Here is a 15,764-nt window from a genome sequence, read left to right on the forward strand (position 1 = left end):
GGAGAAGTCAGGATAGTGCGCAAGGGCATAGAAGGGAGCGGCTCAAGAAAAGAGAAGTGGAAACAGACAGCAAACTAGGCTGGAGAGAGACCTGAGACAAAGAGATCTGAATTATACGAGAGCCGACGAGGGGAAACACAAATTATGCAGTCAAGTTTCCCACATTTGGGGAAATCGCAGGAGCAGCACACCCAGAGTGCAATGGTTGAGCCTTGCCCTGGGAGAAGCACCTTCATGATCATAGTATCTCACCTGGCAGGTAAGTAGGAGTTGGGCTAGAGCTGGGGAGGGTCGCTGCTCGGGTTCCCCCCTGTGAAGTGAAGGAGATCCAACTGAAGCAGCACCAGGGAACTCTCGAAAGGAGAACAAGGCTAGAGGAAGATCTGAGACAAAGAAATCTGACTTTTACCAGAGCTGACCAGAGGAAAGCACAAACACAGTCCCCCACTACCACAAATAGTGCAGTCGAGTTTCCCACATTTGGGAAAATCACAGGGGTCAGCATACCCAGAATGCAATGAATGAACCTAACCCTGGGAGAACAATCTTCATGACCATGGTATCTCCTATGCAAAATAAGTATGATTTGGGATAGGGCTGGTGAGGGCCGCTGCTCAGGCACATCTCTGTCAAGTAAAGGAGATTCAACTGAGGCAGCACAAGGGAACTCTCATCTGGGGACAACAACTGCAGGGAGACCACATCTTTTCAGATGAACATGGGAGGGCGGAAGGCTGCCTAATACTGAAGCACCATCAAATATCAAACCATGGCCCTCATTCCGAGTTGATCGCTCGCAAGGCGATTTTAGCAGAGTTACACACGCTAAGCCGCCGCCTACTGGGAGTGAATCTTAGCTTCTTAAAATTGCGACCGATGTATTCGCAATATTGCGATTACAAACTACTTAGCAGTTTCAGAGTAGCTTCAGACTTACTCTGCATCTGCGATCAGTTCAGTGCTTGTCGTTCCTGGTTTGACGTCACAAACACTCCCAGAGTTCGCCCAGACACTCCCCCGTTTCTCCGGCCACTCCTGCGTTTTTTCCGGAAACTGTAGCGTTTTTTCCCACACGCCCATAAAACGGCCTGTTTCCGCCCAGTAACACCCATTTCCTGTCAATCACATTACGATCGCCGGAGCGAAGAAAAATCCGTGAGTAAAAATACTTTCTTCATTGTAAAATTACTTGGCGCAGTCGCAGTGCGAATATTGCGCATGCGTACTAAGCAGAATTTCACTGCGATGCGATGAAATTTACAGAGCGAACGACTCGGAATGAGGGCCCATATGCAACAACTAGTACAAGCACTCCTGGGGGAAGGTCTGCAGCAGACGGATTTGCATACGGTGATGTAAATCCAAGCAGTGGGCCAAAGTTGACTGGAACCCTCATCTGCATATGAAAAGAGAAAAGGGGCATGCAGGGCATGGCGGCCTTTTGCAGTGCTTGGATGACCCCTAGTTCGCATTAAACACCCCCACCCTCCTTTGGTGTGGGGCTCATGTTGGCCATGCCCCATCCCCTGATGCATTCAAGCTGATTTCTTGCAGCAGCTGGGCACTGTAACAGCTCCAGAGCTGTTCTGTAAGGCAAGTAAAAGTGTGTGGGCCCTGCAGCACCACCTGTTGTTCGCATTGTGCGTTGGAAGGCACAAATTAAGCAGACGGGAGGAGAAGTCAGGATAGTGCGCAAGGGCATTCTTTTCTCTTAGTCCGGGGGCAAGGCTTCAAAATGGGGTCTGCAACGGAGGAGACACAGGGGGCGTGGTCACAGCAGCTTTTCTCTACAGTCTGCACCAGCAGGAGCCTACACCATTTTTTATGATCACGCTGAACTGCAGTGCGACTGCAATTACAGCATGGTCAAGAAGGGAGGCGTCATGCTGGGTGGCCATGCCCTGTCACTGTGCAGGAGCCAGCACCGCTCACACACTAGTCCCCGGGTGCAGCCCCCAACCCCCGGGACACCCGGAGCAACAAAATGTAGATTCAGGCCACCAGGCCACGCCCCTACCTATGAAACCATGCCTCCTTTTTACCATTGCGCTGTTTATCTGCGCGCACTGCATTACAATCTCCCTTGCCACCTCTCTGGGTGTCACCAGTGATAGTGACACCTCTGCCATGCTTGTAGCAGCTGGTCCTAAGATCTACGCCTCAAGCCCTGAGTGTTTGCCCTTGTGACTTGTTGATCATCATAGCGAAGCAGATGCTTACAGAAAACTGCAGGGGCTTAGATTGAAAATAAAAACAATTGATGGGTATAAGGTAGAGAGGAGTGGGTTCGGTTCTCCGAGAACCGAATTCCCCACGAACTCCACGTGGTTTACATTGGTCCGAGGCAGGCTCGGTTGTTCCTGCCTGACTCGGAAAACCTGAACAAGGGAAAATGTCATCATCCCGCTGTCAGATTCTCGTGAGATTCGGATTCCATATAAAGAGCTGCGCGTTGCTGCCATTTTTACTCGTGCATTGAAGAGAGAGCGGAGAGGACGTGGCTATGTTCTCTCAGTGGAAATCTCAATATCAGTGCTCAGTATCAGTGGTTACTTATTGCTGCTCAGTAATACTAGTAGTGTGTCTCTCCTGCTCAGTGTCAGTTCTCAGTAGTATCCTCATCAGTGCTCAGTATCACTGCTCATTGTCTTGTGCTGCATTGTGGTGCTCAGCATACTACAGTACATTACTAATAGTCCAGTGCTGCATCTTGCTGCTCAGTGTCAGTTCTAGTATCCTCATCAGTGCTCACTATCACTGCTCATTGCATTGTGGTGTTCTGTATACTACAGTAACATAGTAATATAGTATATATAGAGGAGCGGGTTCGGTTCTCCGAGAACCGAATTCCCGACGAACTCCACGTGGTTTACACTGGTCCGAGGCAGGCTCGGTTGTTCCTGCCTGACTCGGAAAACCTGAACAAGGGAAAATGTCATCATCCCGCTGTCGGATTCTCGCGAGATTCGGATTCCATATAAAGAGCTGCGCGTTGCCGCCATTTTTACTCGTGCATTGAAGAGAGAGCGGAGAGGACGTGGCTATGTTCTCTCAGTGGAAATCTCAATATCAGTGCTCAGTATCAGTGGTTACTTATTGCTGCTCAGTAATACTAGTAGTGTGTCTCTCCTGCTCAGTGTCAGTTCTCAGTAGTATCCTCATCAGTGCTCAGTATCACTGCTCATTGTCTTGTGCTGCATTGTGGTGCTCAGCATACTACAGTACATTACTAATAGTCCAGTGCTGCATCTTGCTGCTCAGTGTCAGTTCTAGTATCCTCATCAGTGCTCACTATCACTGCTCATTACATTGTGGTGTTCTGTATACTACAGTAACATAGTAATATAGTAACATATGGTAACATAGTTTTTGAGGTTGAATAGAGGCAAATTGCCCATCGTGTTCAACCTGTTTTAAGTTGTGATGATTCTACATACTTGCTGAATAATGTTTTATGACTAGTTAGCTACTATAACTCATGTTACCCCCGGATTAACCATGTTGATATTTTAAGTATTATAACCTTGGATAGCTTTTTCATTCAGAAATGTATCCATTCCTTTTTTAAATCCAATTACAGAGTCCGCCATTACCACCTTCCCTGGCAGGGAATTCCACATCCTGATTGCCCTAACAGTGAAGATCATAGTATCTCACCTGGCAGGTAAGTAGGAGTTGGGCTAGAGCTGTGGAGGATTGCTGCTCGGGCACCCCCTGTCAAGTGAAGGAGATCCAACTGAGGCAGCACAAGGGAACTCTCGAAAGAAGAACAAGGCTAGAGGAAGATCTGAGACAAAGAAATCTGACTTTTACCAGAGCTGACCAGAGGAAAGCACAAACACAGTCCCCCACTACCACAAATAATGCAGTCGAGTTTCCCACATTTGGGGAAATCACAGGGGTCAGCATACCCAGAGTGCAATGAATGAACCTCACCCTGGGAGAACAATCTTCATGACCATGGTATCTCCTATGCAAAATAAGTATGATTTGGGATAGGGCTGGGGAGGGCCGCTGCTCAGGCACATCTCTGTCAAGTAAAGGAGATTCAACTGAGGCAGCACAAGGGAACTCTCATCTGGGGACAACAACTGCAGGGAGAACACATATTTTCAGATGAACATGGGAGGGCAGAAGGCTGCCTAATACTGAAGCACCCCCAAACAACAAACCAAATGCAACTACTAGTGCAAGCATTCCTGGGGGAAGGCCTGCAGCAGACGGATTTGCATATGGTGATGTCATCCAAGCAGTGGGTCAAAGTTGGCTTCAACCCTCGTCTGCATATGAAAATAAAAAAGGGGTGTGCAGGGCATGGCTGCCTTTTGCGGCGCTTGGATGACCCCTAGTTCGCATTAAACACCTCCACCCTCCTTCGGTGTGGGGCTCATGTTGGCTATGCCCCAGCCCCTGAAGCATTCAAGCTGATTTCTTGCAGCAGCTGGGCACTGTAACAGCTCCAGAGCTGCTCTGTAAAGCAAGTAAAAGGGTGTGGGCCCTGCAGCACTACCTGTAGTTTGCATTGTGCGTTGGAAGGCACAAAGTAAGCAGACGGGGAAGTCAGGATAGTGCACAAGGGCATAGAAGGGAGCGGCTGAAGAAAAGAGAAGTGGAAACAGACAGCAAACTAGGCTGGAGAGAGACCTGAGACAAAGAGATCTGAATTATACGAGAGCCGACCAGGGGAAACACAAATTATGCAGTCAAGTTTCCCACATTTGGGGAAATCGCAGGGGCAGCACACCCAGAGTGCAATGGGTGAGCCTTGCCCTGGGAGAAGCACCTTCATGATCATAGTATCTCACCTGGCAGGTAAGTAGGAGTTGGGCTAGAGCTGGGGAGGGTCTCTGCTCGGGCACCCCCCTGTCAAGTGAAGGAGATCCAACTGAGGCAGCACAAGGGAACTCTCAAAAGAAGAACAAGGCTCTGAAACAAAGAAATCTGACTTTTACCAGAGCTGACCAGAGGAAAACACAAACACAGTCCCCCACTACCACAAATAAAGCAGTCGAGTTTCCCACATTTGGGGAAATCACAGGGGTCAGCATACCCAGAATGCAATGAATGAACCTCACCCTGGGAGAATAATCTTCATGACCATGGTATCTCCTATGCAAAATAAGTATGATTTGGGATAGAGCTGGGGAGGGCCGCTGCTCAGGCACATCTCTGTCAAGTTAAGGAGATTCAACTGAGGCAGCACAAGGGAACTCTCATCTAGGGACAACAACTGCAGGGAGAACACATATTTTCAGATGAACATGGGAGGGCAGAAGGCTGCCTAATACTGAAGCACCCCCAAACAACAAACCAAATGCAACAACTAGTGCAAGCATTCCTGGGGGAAGGCCTGCCGCAGATGGATTTGCATATGGTGATGTCATCCAAGCAGTGGGTCAAAGTTGGCTTCAACCCTCGTCTGCATATGAAAACAGAAAAGGGGCGTGCAGGGCATGGTGGCCTTTTGCTGCGCTTGTCTGACCCCTAGTTTGCATTAAACACCTCCACCCTCCTTCGGTGTGGGGCTCATGTTGGCTATGCCCCAGCCCCTGAAGCATTCAAGCTGATTTCTTGCAGCAGCTTGGCACTGCAACAGCTCCAGAGCTGCTCTGTAAGGCAAGTAAAAGGGTGTGGGCCCTGCAGCACTACCTGTAGTTTGCATTGTGCATTGGAAGGCACAAAGTAAGCAGACGGGAGGAGAAGTCAGGATAGTGCACAAGGGTATAGAAGGGAGCGGCTGAAGAAAAGAGAAGTGGAAACAGACAGCAAACTAGGCTGGAGAGAGACCTGAGACAAAGAGATCTGAATTATACGAGAGCCGACCAGGGGTAACACAAATTATGCAGTCAAGTTTCCCACATTTGGGGAAATCGCAGGAGCAGCACACCCAGAGTACAATGGGTGAGCCTTGCCCTGGGAGAAGCACCTTCATGATCATAGTATCTCACCTGGCAGGTAAGTAGGAGTTGGGCTAGAGCTGGGGAGGGTCGCTGCTCGGGCACCCCCCTGTAAAGTGAAGGAGATCCAACTGAGGCAGCACAAGGGAACTCTCGAAAGAAGAACAAGGCTAAAGGAAAATCTGAGACAAAGAAATCTGACTTTTACCAGAGCTGACCAGAGGAAAGCACAAACACAGTCTCCCACTACCACAAATAATGCAGTCAAGTTTCCCACATTTGGGGAAATCACAGGGGTCAGCATACCCAAAATGCAATGAATGAACCTCACCCTGGGAGAAAAATCTTCATGACCATGGTATCTCCTATGCAAAATAAGTATGATTTGGAATAGGGCTGGGGAGGGCCGCTGCTCATGCACATCTCTGTCAAGTAAAGGAGATTCAACTGAGGCAGCACAAGGGAACTCTCATCTTGGGACAACAACTGCAGGGAGAACATATATTTTCAGATGAACATGGGAGGGCAGAAGGCTGCCTAATACTGAAGCACCCCCAAACAACAAACCAAATGCAACAACTAGTGCAAGCATTCCTGGGGGAAGGCCTGCCGCAGAGGGATTTGCATATGGTGATGTCATCCAAGCAGTGGGTCAAAGTTGGCTTCAACCCTCGTCTGCATATGAAAAGAGAAAAGGGGCGTGCAGGGCATGGTGGCCTTTTGCGGCGCTTGGCTGACCCCTAGTTTGCATTAAACACCTCCACCCTCCTTTGGTGTGGGGCTCATGTTGGCTATGCCCCAGCCCCTGAAGCATTCAAGCTGATTTCTTGCAGCAGCTGGGCACTGTAACAGCTCCAGAGCTGCTCTGTAAGGCAAGTAAAAGGGTCTGGGCCCTGCAGCACTACCTGTAGATCGCATTGTGCGTTGGAAGGCACAAAGTAAGCAGACAGGAGGAGAAGTCAGGATAGTGCGCAAGGGCATAGAAGGGAGCGGCTCAAGAAAAGAGAAGTGGAAACAGACAGCAAACTAGGCTGGAGAGAGACCTGAGACAAAGAGATCTGAATTATACGAGAGCCGACCAGGGGAAACACAAATTATACAGTCAAGTTTCCCACATTTGGGGAAATCGCAGGGGCAGCACACCCAGAGTGCAATGGGTGAGCCTTGCCCTGGGAGAAGCACCTTCATAATCATAGTATCTCACCTGGCAGGTAAGTAGGAGTTGGGCTAGAGCTGGGGAGGGTCGCTGTTCGGGCACCCCCCTGTCAAGTGAAAGAGATCCAACTGAGGTAGCACAAGGGAACTCTCGAAAGAAGAACAAGGCTAGAGGAAGATCTGAGACAAAGAAATCTGACTTTTTCCAGAGCTGACCAGAGGAAAGCACAAACACAGTCCCCCACTACCACAAATAATGCTGTCGAGTTTCCCACATTTGGGGAAATCACAGGGGTCAGCATACCCAGAATGCAATGAATGAACCTCACCTTGGGAGAACAATCTTCATGACCATGGTATCGCCTATGCAAAATAAGTATGATTTGGGATAGGGCTGGGGAGGGCCGCTGCTCAGGCACATCTCTGTCAAGTAAAGGAGATTCAACTGAGGCAGCACAAGGGAACTCTCATCTGGGGACAACAACTGCAGGGAGAACACATATTTTCTGATGAACATGTGAGGGCAGAAGGCTGCCTAATACTGAAGCACCCCCAAACAACAAACCAAATGCAACAACTAGTGCAAGCATTCCTGGGGGAAGGCCTGCAGCAGATGGATTTGCATATGGTGATGTCATCCAAGCAGTGGGTCAAAGTTGGCTTCAACCCTCGTCTGCATATGAAAAGAGAAAAGGGGCGTGCAGGGCATGGCGGCCTTTTGCAGCGCTTGGATGACCCCTAGTTCGCATTACACACCTCCACCCTCCTTCGGTGTGGGGCTCATGTTGGCTATGCCCCAGCCCCTGAAGCATTCAAGCTGATTTCTTGCAGCAGCTGGGCACTGTAACTGCTCCAGAGCTACTCTGTAAGGCAAGTAAAAGGGTGTGGACCCTGCAGCACTACCTGTAGTTCGCATTGTGCGTTGGAAGGCACGAAGTAAGCAGACGGGAGAAGTCAGGATAGTGCGCAAGGGCATAGAAGGGAGCGGCTCAAGAAAAGAGAAGTGGAAACAGACAGCAAACTAGGCTGGAGAGAGACCTGAGACAAAGAGATCTGAATTATACGAGAGCCGACGAGGGGAAACACAAATTATGCAGTCAAGTTTCCCACATTTTGGGGAAATCGCAGGAGCAGCACACCCAGAGTGCAATGGTTGAGCCTTGCCCTGGGAGAAGCACCTTCATGATCATAGTATCTCACCTGGCAGGTAAGTAGGAGTTGGGCTAGAGCTGGGGAGGGTCGCTGCTCGGGTTCCCCCCTGTGAAGTGAAGGAGATCCAACTGAGGCAGCACCAGGGAACTCTTGAAAGAAGAACAAGGCTAGAGGAAGATCTGAGACAAAGAAATCTGACTTTTACCAGAGCTGACCAGAGGAAAGCACAAACACAGTCTCCCACTACCACAAATAATGCAGTCAAGTTTCCCACATTTGGGGAAATCACAGGGGTCAGCATACCCAAAATGCAATGAATGAACCTCACCCTGGGAGAAAAATCTTCATGACCATGGTATCTCCTATGCAAAATAAGTATGATTTGGAATAGGGCTGGGGAGGGCCGCTGCTCATGCACATCTCTGTCAAGTAAAGGAGATTCAACTGAGGCAGCACAAGGGAACTCTCATCTTGGGACAACAACTGCAGGGAGAACATATATTTTCAGATGAACATGGGAGGGCAGAAGACTGCCTAATACTGAAGCACCCCCAAACAACAAACCAAATGCAACAACTAGTGCAAGCATTCCTGGGGGAAGGCCTGCCGCAGATGGATTTGCATATGGTGATGTCATCCAAGCAGTGGGTCAAAGTTGGCTTCAACCCTCGTCTGCATATGAAAAGAGAAAAGGGGCGTGCAGGGCATGGTGGCCTTTTGCGGCGCTTGGCTGACCCCTAGTTTGCATTAAACACCTCCACCCTCCTTTGGTGTGGGGCTCATGTTGGCTATGCCCCAGCCCCTGAAGCATTCAAGCTGATTTCTTGCAGCAGCTGGGCACTGTAACAGCTCCAGAGCTGCTCTGTAAGGCAAGTAAAAGGGTCTGGGCCCTGCAGCACTACCTGTAGTTCGCATTGTGCGTTGGAAGGCACAAAGTAAGCAGACAGGAGGAGAAGTCAGGATAGTGCGCAAGGGCATAGAAGGGAGCGGCTCAAGAAAAGAGAAGTGGAAACAGACAGCAAACTAGGCTGGAGAGAGACCTGAGACAAAGAGATCTGAATTATACGAGAGCCGACCAGGGGAAACACAAATTATACAGTCAAGTTTCCCACATTTGGGGAAATCGCAGGAGCAGCACACCCAGAGTGCAATGGGTTAGCCTTGCCCTGGGAGAAGCACCTTCATGATCATAGTATCTCACCTGGCAGGTAAGTAGGAGTTGGGCTAGAGCTGGGGAGGGTCGCTGCTCGGGTACCCCCCTGTAAAGTGAAGGAGATCCAACTAAGGCAGCACAAGGGAACTCTCGAAAGAAGAACAAGGCTAGAGGAAAATCTGAGACAAAGAAATCTGACTTTTACCAGAGCTGACCAGAGGAAAGCACAAACACAGTCCCCCACTACCACAAATAATGCAGCTGAGTTTCCCACATTTGGGGAAATCACAGGGGTCAGCATACCCAAAATGCAATGAATGAACCTCACCCTGGGAGAAAAATCTTCATGACCATGGTATCTCCTATGCAAAATAAGTATGATTTGGAATAGGGCTGGGGAGGGCCGCTGCTCATGCACATCTCTGTCAAGTAAAGGAGATTTAACTGAGGCAGCACAAGGGAACTCTCATCTGGGGACAACAACTGCAGGGAGAACACATATTTTCAGATGAACATGGGAGGGCAGAAGGCTGCCTAATACTGAAGCACCCCCAAACAACAAACCAAATGCAACAACTAGTGCAAGCATTCCTGGGGGAAGTTCTGCAGAAGACGGATTTGCATACGGTGATGTCATCCAAGCAGTGGGTCAAAGTTGGCTTCAACCCTCATCTGCATATGAAAAGAGAAAAGGGGCGTGCAGGGCATGGCGGCCTTTTGCGGTGCTTGGATGACCCCTAGTTCGCATTAAACACCTCCACCCTCCTTTGGTGTGGGGCTCATGTTGGCCATGCCCCATCCCCTGAAGCATTCAAGCTGATTTCTTGCAGCAGCTGGGCACTGTAACAGCTCCAGAGCTGCTCTGTAAGGCAAGTAAAAGGGTGTGGGCCCTGCAGCACTACCTGTAGTTTGCATTGTGCATTGGAAGGCACAAAGTAAGCAGACGGGAGGAGAAGTCAGGATAGTGCACAAGGGTATAGAAGGGAGCGGCTGAAGAAAAGAGAAGTGGAAACAGACAGCAAACTAGGCTGGAGAGAGACCTGAGACAAAGAGATCTGAATTATACGAGAGCCGACCAAGGGAAACACAAATTATGCAGTCAAGTTTCCCACATTTGGGGAAATCGCAGGGGCAGCACACCCAGAGTGCAATGGGTGAGCCTTGCCCTGGGAGAAGCACCTTCATGATCATAGTATCTCACCTGGCAGGTAAGTAGGAGTTGGGCTAGAGCTGGGGAGGGTCGCTGTTCGGGCACCCCCCTGTCAAGTGAAAGAGATCCAACTGAGGCAGCACAAGGGAACTCTAGAAAGAAGAACAAGGCTAGAGGAAGATCTGAGACAAAGAAATCTGACTTTTTCCAGAGCTGGCCAGAGGAAAGCACAAACACAGTCCCCCACTACCACAAATAATGCAGTCGAGTTTCCCACATTTGGGGAAATCACAGGGGTCAGCATACCCAGAATGCAATGAATGAACCTCACCCTGGGAGAACAATCTTCATGACCATGGTATCGCCTATGCAAAATAAGTATGATTTGGGATAGGGCTGGGGAGGGCCGCTTCTCAGGCACATCTCTGTCAAGTAAAGGAGATTCAACTGAGGCAGCACAAGGGAACTCTCATCTGGGGACAACAACTGCAGGGAGAACACATATTTTCAGATGAACATGTGAGGGCAGAAGGCTGCCTAATACTGAAGCACCCCCAAACAACAAACCAAATGCAACAACTAGTGCAAGCATTCCTGGGGGAAGGCCTGCAGCAGATGGATTTGCATATGGTGATGTCATCCAAGCAGTGGGTCAAAGTTGGCTTCAACCCTCGTCTGCATATGAAAAGAGAAAAGGGGCGTGCAGGGCATGGCGGCCTTTTGCAGCGCTTGGATGACCCCTAGTTTGCATTACACACCTCCTCCCTCCTTCGGTGTGGGGCTCATGTTGGCTATGCCCCAGCCCCTGAAGCATTCAAGCTGATTTCTTGCAGCAGCTGGGCACTGTAACTGCTCCAGAGCTACTCTGTAAGGCAAGTAAAAGGGTGTGGGCCCTGCAGCACTACCTGTAGTTCGCATTGTGCGTTGGAAGGCACGAAGTAAGCAGACGGGAGAAGTCAGGATAGTGCGCAAGGGCATAGAAGGGAGCGGCTCAAGAAAAGAGAAGTGGAAACAGACAGCAAACTAGGCTGGAGAGAGACCTGAGACAAAGAGATCTGAATTATACGAGAGCCGACGAGGGGAAACACAAATTATGCAGTCAAGTTTCCCACATTTGGGGAAATCGCAAGAGCAGCACACCCAGAGTGCAATGGTTGAGCCTTGCCCTGGGAGAAGCACCTTCATGATCATAGTATCTCACCTGGCAGGTAAGTAGGAGTTGGGCTAGAGCTGGGGAGGGTCGCTGCTCGGGTTCCCCCCTGTGAAGTGAAGGAGATCCAACTGAAGCAGCACCAGGGAACTCTCGAAAGAAGAACAAGGCTAGAGGAAGATCTGAGACAAAGAAATCTGACTTTTACCAGAGCTGACCAGAGGAAAGCACAAACACAGTCCCCCACTACCACAAATAATGCAGTCGAGTTTCCCACATTTGGGAAAATCACAGGGGTCAGCATACCCAGAATGCAATGAATGAACCTCACCCTGGGAGAACAATCTTCATGACCATGGTATCTCCTATGCAAAATAAGTATGATTTGGGATAGGGCTGGTGAGGGCCGCTGCTCAGGCACATCTCTGTCAAGTAAAGGAGATTCAACTGAGGCAGCACAAGGGAACTCTCATCTTGGGACAACAACTGCAGGGAGACCACATCTTTTCAGATGAACATGGGAGGGCGGAAGGCAGCCTAATACTGAAGCACCATCAAATATCAAACCATGGCCCTCATTCCGAGTTGATCGCTCGCAAGGCGATTTTAGCAGAGTTACACACGCTAAGCCGCCGCCTACTGGGAGTGAATCTTAGCTTCTTAAAATTGCGACCGATGTATTCGCAATATTGCGATTACAAACTACTTAGCAGTTTCAGAGTAGCTTCAGACTTACTCGGCATCTGCGATCAGTTCAGTGCTTGTCGTTCCTGGTTTGACGTCACAAACACTCCCAGAGTTCGCCCAGACACTCCCCCGTTTCTCCGGCCACTCCTGCGTTTTTTCCGGAAACTGTAGCGTTTTTTCCCACACGCCCATAAAACGGCCTGTTTCCGCCCAGTAACACCCATTTCCTGTCAATCACATTACGATCGCCGGAGCGAAGAAAAAGCCGTGAGTAAAAATACTTTCTTCATTGTAAAATTACTTGGCGCAGTCGCAGTGCGAATATTGCGCATGCGTACTAAGCAGAATTTCACTGCGATGCGATGAAATTTACAGAGCGAACGACTCGGAATGAGGGCCCATATGCAACAACTAGTACAAGCACTCCTGGGGGAAGGTCTGCAGCAGACGGATTTGCATACGGTGATGTAAATCCAAGCAGTGGGCCAAAGTTGACTGGAACCCTCATCTGCATATGAAAAGAGAAAAGGGGCATGCAGGGCATGGCGGCCTTTTGCAGTGCTTGGATGACCCCTAGTTCGCATTAAACACCTCCACCCTCCTTTGGTGTGGGGCTCATGTTGGCCATGCCCCATCCCCTGATGCATTCAAGCTGATTTCTTGCAGCAGCTGGGCACTGTAACAGCTCCAGAGCTGTTCTGTAAGGCAAGTAAAAGGGTGTGGGCCCTGCAGCACCACCTCTTGTTCGCATTGTGCGTTGGAAGGCACAAATTAAGCAGACGGGAGGAGAAGTCAGGATAGTGCGCAAGGGCATTCTTTTCTCTTAGTCCGGGGGCAAGGCTTCAAAATGGGGTCTGCAACGGAGGAGACACAGGGGGCGTGGTCACAGCAGCTTTTCTCTACAGTCTGCACCAGCAGGAGCCTACACCATTTTTTATGATCACGCTGAACTGCAGTGCGACTGCAATTACAGCATGGTCAAGAAGGGAGGCGTCATGCTGGGTGGCCATGCCCTGTCACTGTGCAGGAGCCAGCACCGCTCACACACTAGTCCCCGGGTGCAGCCCCCAACCCCCGGGACACCCGGAGCAACAAAATGTAGATTCAGGCCACCAGGCCACGCCCCTACCTATGAAACCATGCCTCCTTTTTACCATTGCGCTGTTTATCTGCGCGCACTGCATTACAATCTCCCTCGCCACCTCTCTGGGTGTCACCAGTGATAGTGACACCTCTGCCATGCTTGTAGCAGCTGGTCCTAAGATCTACGCCTCAAGCCCTGAGTGTTTGCCCTTGTGACTTGTTGATCATCATAGCGAAGCAGATGCTTACAGAAAACTGCAGGGGCTTAGATTGAAAATAAAAACAATTGATGGGTATAAGGTAGAGAGGAGCGGGTTCGGTTCTCCGAGAACCGAATTCCCCACGAACTCCACGTGGTTTACATTGGTCCGAGGCAGGCTCGGTTGTTCCTGCCTGACTCGGAAAACCTGAACAAGGGAAAATGTCATCATCCCGCTGTCGGATTCTCGCGAGATTCGGATTCCATATAAAGAGCTGCGCGTTGCCGCCATTTTTACTCGTGCATTGAAGAGAGAGCGGAGAGGACGTGGCTATGTTCTCTCAGTGGAAATCTCAATATCAGTGCTCAGTATCAGTGGTTACTTATTGCTGCTCAGTAATACTAGTAGTGTGTCTCTCCTGCTCAGTGTCAGTTCTCAGTAGTATCCTCATCAGTGCTCAGTATCACTGCTCATTGTCTTGTGCTGCATTGTGGTGCTCAGCATACTACAGTACATTACTAATAGTCCAGTGCTGCATCTTGCTGCTCAGTGTCAGTTCTAGTATCCTCATCAGTGCTCACTATCACTGCTCATTGCATTGTGGTGTTCTGTATACTACAGTAACATAGTAATATAGTATATATAGAGGAGCGGGTTCGGTTCTCCGAGAACCGAATTCCCGACGAACTCCACGTGGTTTACACTGGTCCGAGGCAGGCTCGGTTGTTCCCGCCTGACTCGGAAAACCTGAACAAGGGAAAATGTCATCATCCCGCTGTCGGATTCTCGCGAGATTCGGATTCCATATAAAGAGCTGCGCGTTGCCGCCATTTTTACTCGTGCATTGAAGAGAGAGCGGAGAGGACGTGGCTATGTTCTCTCAGTGGAAATCTCAATATCAGTGCTCAGTATCAGTGGTTACTTATTGCTGCTCAGTAATACTAGTAGTGTGTCTCTCCTGCTCAGTGTCAGTTCTCAGTAGTATCCTCATCAGTGCTCAGTATCACTGCTCATTGTCTTGTGCTGCATTGTGGTGCTCAGCATACTACAGTACATTACTAATAGTCCAGTGCTGCATCTTGCTGCTCAGTGTCAGTTCTAGTATCCTCATCAGTGCTCACTATCACTGCTCATTACATTGTGGTGTTCTGTATACTACAGTTACATAGTAATATAGTAACATATGGTAACATAGTTTTTGAGGTTGAATAGAGGCAAATTGCCCATCGTGTTCAACCTGTTTTAAGTTGTGATGATTCTACATACTTGCTGAATAATGTTTTATGACTAGTTAGCTACTATAACTCATGTTACCCCCGGATTAACCATGTTGATATTTTAAGTATTATAACCTTGGATAGCTTTTTCATTCAGAAATGTATCCATTCCTTTTTTAAATCCAATTACAGAGTCCGCCATTACCACCTTCCCTGGCAGGGAATTCCACATCCTGATTGCCCTAACAGTGAAGATCATAGTATCTCACCTGGCAGGTAAGTAGGAGTTGGGCTAGAGCTGTGGAGGATTGCTGCTCGGGCACCCCCTGTCAAGTGAAGGAGATCCAACTGAGGCAGCACAAGGGAACTCTCGAAAGAAGAACAAGGCTAGAGGAAGATCTGAGACAAAGAAATCTGACTTTTACCAGAGCTGACCAGAGGAAAGCACAAACACAGTCCCCCACTACCACAAATAATGCAGTCGAGTTTCCCACATTTGGGGAAATCACAGGGGTCAGCATACCCAGAGTGCAATGAATGAACCTCACCCTGGGAGAACAATCTTCATGACCATGGTATCTCCTATGCAAAATAAGTATGATTTGGGATAGGGCTGGGGAGGGCCGCTGCTCAGGCACATCTCTGTCAAGTAAAGGAGATTCAACTGAGGCAGCACAAGGGAACTCTCATCTGGGGACAACAACTGCAGGGAGAACACATATTTTCAGATGAACATGGGAGGGCAGAAGGCTGCCTAATACTGAAGCACCCCCAAACAACAAACCAAATGCAACTACTAGTGCAAGCATTCCTGGGGGAAGGCCTGCAGCAGACGGATTTGCATATGGTGATGTCATCCAAGCAGTGGGTCAAAGTTGGATTCAACCCTCGTCTGCATATGAAAATAAAAAAGGGGTGTG

The 15,764-nt window shown here is 49.3% G+C and overlaps 15 non-coding genes and 3 pseudogenes across 15 annotated transcripts; all 18 read right to left on the bottom strand.

The window, feature by feature from the left end:
- Positions 1-131: 131 nt before the first annotated feature.
- LOC134994804 (U1 spliceosomal RNA) lies at positions 132-267 on the bottom strand (annotated as a pseudogene).
- Positions 268-419: 152 nt separating this feature from the next.
- Positions 420-583, bottom strand: LOC134994834 (U1 spliceosomal RNA). The gene has a single exon (XR_010197782.1). It is a non-coding gene; the product is annotated as a U1 spliceosomal RNA (small nuclear RNA).
- Positions 584-3,823: 3,240 nt separating this feature from the next.
- LOC134994800 (U1 spliceosomal RNA) lies at positions 3,824-3,987 on the bottom strand. Its single transcript, XR_010197757.1, has one exon. It is a non-coding gene; the product is annotated as a U1 spliceosomal RNA (small nuclear RNA).
- Positions 3,988-4,657: 670 nt separating this feature from the next.
- Positions 4,658-4,820, bottom strand: LOC134994851 (U1 spliceosomal RNA). The gene has a single exon (XR_010197799.1). It is a non-coding gene; the product is annotated as a U1 spliceosomal RNA (small nuclear RNA).
- A 142-nt stretch (positions 4,821-4,962) lies between these two features.
- On the bottom strand, positions 4,963-5,126 carry LOC134994838 (U1 spliceosomal RNA). The gene has a single exon (XR_010197786.1). It is a non-coding gene; the product is annotated as a U1 spliceosomal RNA (small nuclear RNA).
- A 674-nt stretch (positions 5,127-5,800) lies between these two features.
- On the bottom strand, positions 5,801-5,963 carry LOC134994858 (U1 spliceosomal RNA). The gene has a single exon (XR_010197806.1). It is a non-coding gene; the product is annotated as a U1 spliceosomal RNA (small nuclear RNA).
- Positions 5,964-6,115: 152 nt separating this feature from the next.
- On the bottom strand, positions 6,116-6,279 carry LOC134994845 (U1 spliceosomal RNA). Its single transcript, XR_010197793.1, has one exon. It is a non-coding gene; the product is annotated as a U1 spliceosomal RNA (small nuclear RNA).
- Positions 6,280-6,953: 674 nt separating this feature from the next.
- Positions 6,954-7,116, bottom strand: LOC134994864 (U1 spliceosomal RNA). Its single transcript, XR_010197811.1, has one exon. It is a non-coding gene; the product is annotated as a U1 spliceosomal RNA (small nuclear RNA).
- Positions 7,117-7,268: 152 nt separating this feature from the next.
- Positions 7,269-7,432, bottom strand: LOC134994847 (U1 spliceosomal RNA). Its single transcript, XR_010197795.1, has one exon. It is a non-coding gene; the product is annotated as a U1 spliceosomal RNA (small nuclear RNA).
- A 698-nt stretch (positions 7,433-8,130) lies between these two features.
- On the bottom strand, positions 8,131-8,267 carry LOC134994809 (U1 spliceosomal RNA; annotated as a pseudogene).
- A 152-nt stretch (positions 8,268-8,419) lies between these two features.
- LOC134994846 (U1 spliceosomal RNA) lies at positions 8,420-8,583 on the bottom strand. Its single transcript, XR_010197794.1, has one exon. It is a non-coding gene; the product is annotated as a U1 spliceosomal RNA (small nuclear RNA).
- A 674-nt stretch (positions 8,584-9,257) lies between these two features.
- Positions 9,258-9,420, bottom strand: LOC134994869 (U1 spliceosomal RNA). The gene has a single exon (XR_010197816.1). It is a non-coding gene; the product is annotated as a U1 spliceosomal RNA (small nuclear RNA).
- A 152-nt stretch (positions 9,421-9,572) lies between these two features.
- LOC134994827 (U1 spliceosomal RNA) lies at positions 9,573-9,736 on the bottom strand. Its single transcript, XR_010197775.1, has one exon. It is a non-coding gene; the product is annotated as a U1 spliceosomal RNA (small nuclear RNA).
- Positions 9,737-10,410: 674 nt separating this feature from the next.
- Positions 10,411-10,573, bottom strand: LOC134994857 (U1 spliceosomal RNA). The gene has a single exon (XR_010197805.1). It is a non-coding gene; the product is annotated as a U1 spliceosomal RNA (small nuclear RNA).
- Positions 10,574-10,725: 152 nt separating this feature from the next.
- LOC134994832 (U1 spliceosomal RNA) lies at positions 10,726-10,889 on the bottom strand. Its single transcript, XR_010197780.1, has one exon. It is a non-coding gene; the product is annotated as a U1 spliceosomal RNA (small nuclear RNA).
- Positions 10,890-11,587: 698 nt separating this feature from the next.
- LOC134994810 (U1 spliceosomal RNA) lies at positions 11,588-11,723 on the bottom strand (annotated as a pseudogene).
- A 152-nt stretch (positions 11,724-11,875) lies between these two features.
- On the bottom strand, positions 11,876-12,039 carry LOC134994823 (U1 spliceosomal RNA). The gene has a single exon (XR_010197771.1). It is a non-coding gene; the product is annotated as a U1 spliceosomal RNA (small nuclear RNA).
- A 3,240-nt stretch (positions 12,040-15,279) lies between these two features.
- On the bottom strand, positions 15,280-15,443 carry LOC134994831 (U1 spliceosomal RNA). The gene has a single exon (XR_010197779.1). It is a non-coding gene; the product is annotated as a U1 spliceosomal RNA (small nuclear RNA).
- Between the last annotated feature and the right edge of the window lie 321 nt (positions 15,444-15,764).

This window comes from Pseudophryne corroboree, unplaced genomic scaffold, assembly GCF_028390025.1.
Source record: "Pseudophryne corroboree isolate aPseCor3 unplaced genomic scaffold, aPseCor3.hap2 scaffold_1327, whole genome shotgun sequence".
Lineage (NCBI taxonomy): Eukaryota > Metazoa > Chordata > Amphibia > Anura > Myobatrachidae > Pseudophryne > Pseudophryne corroboree.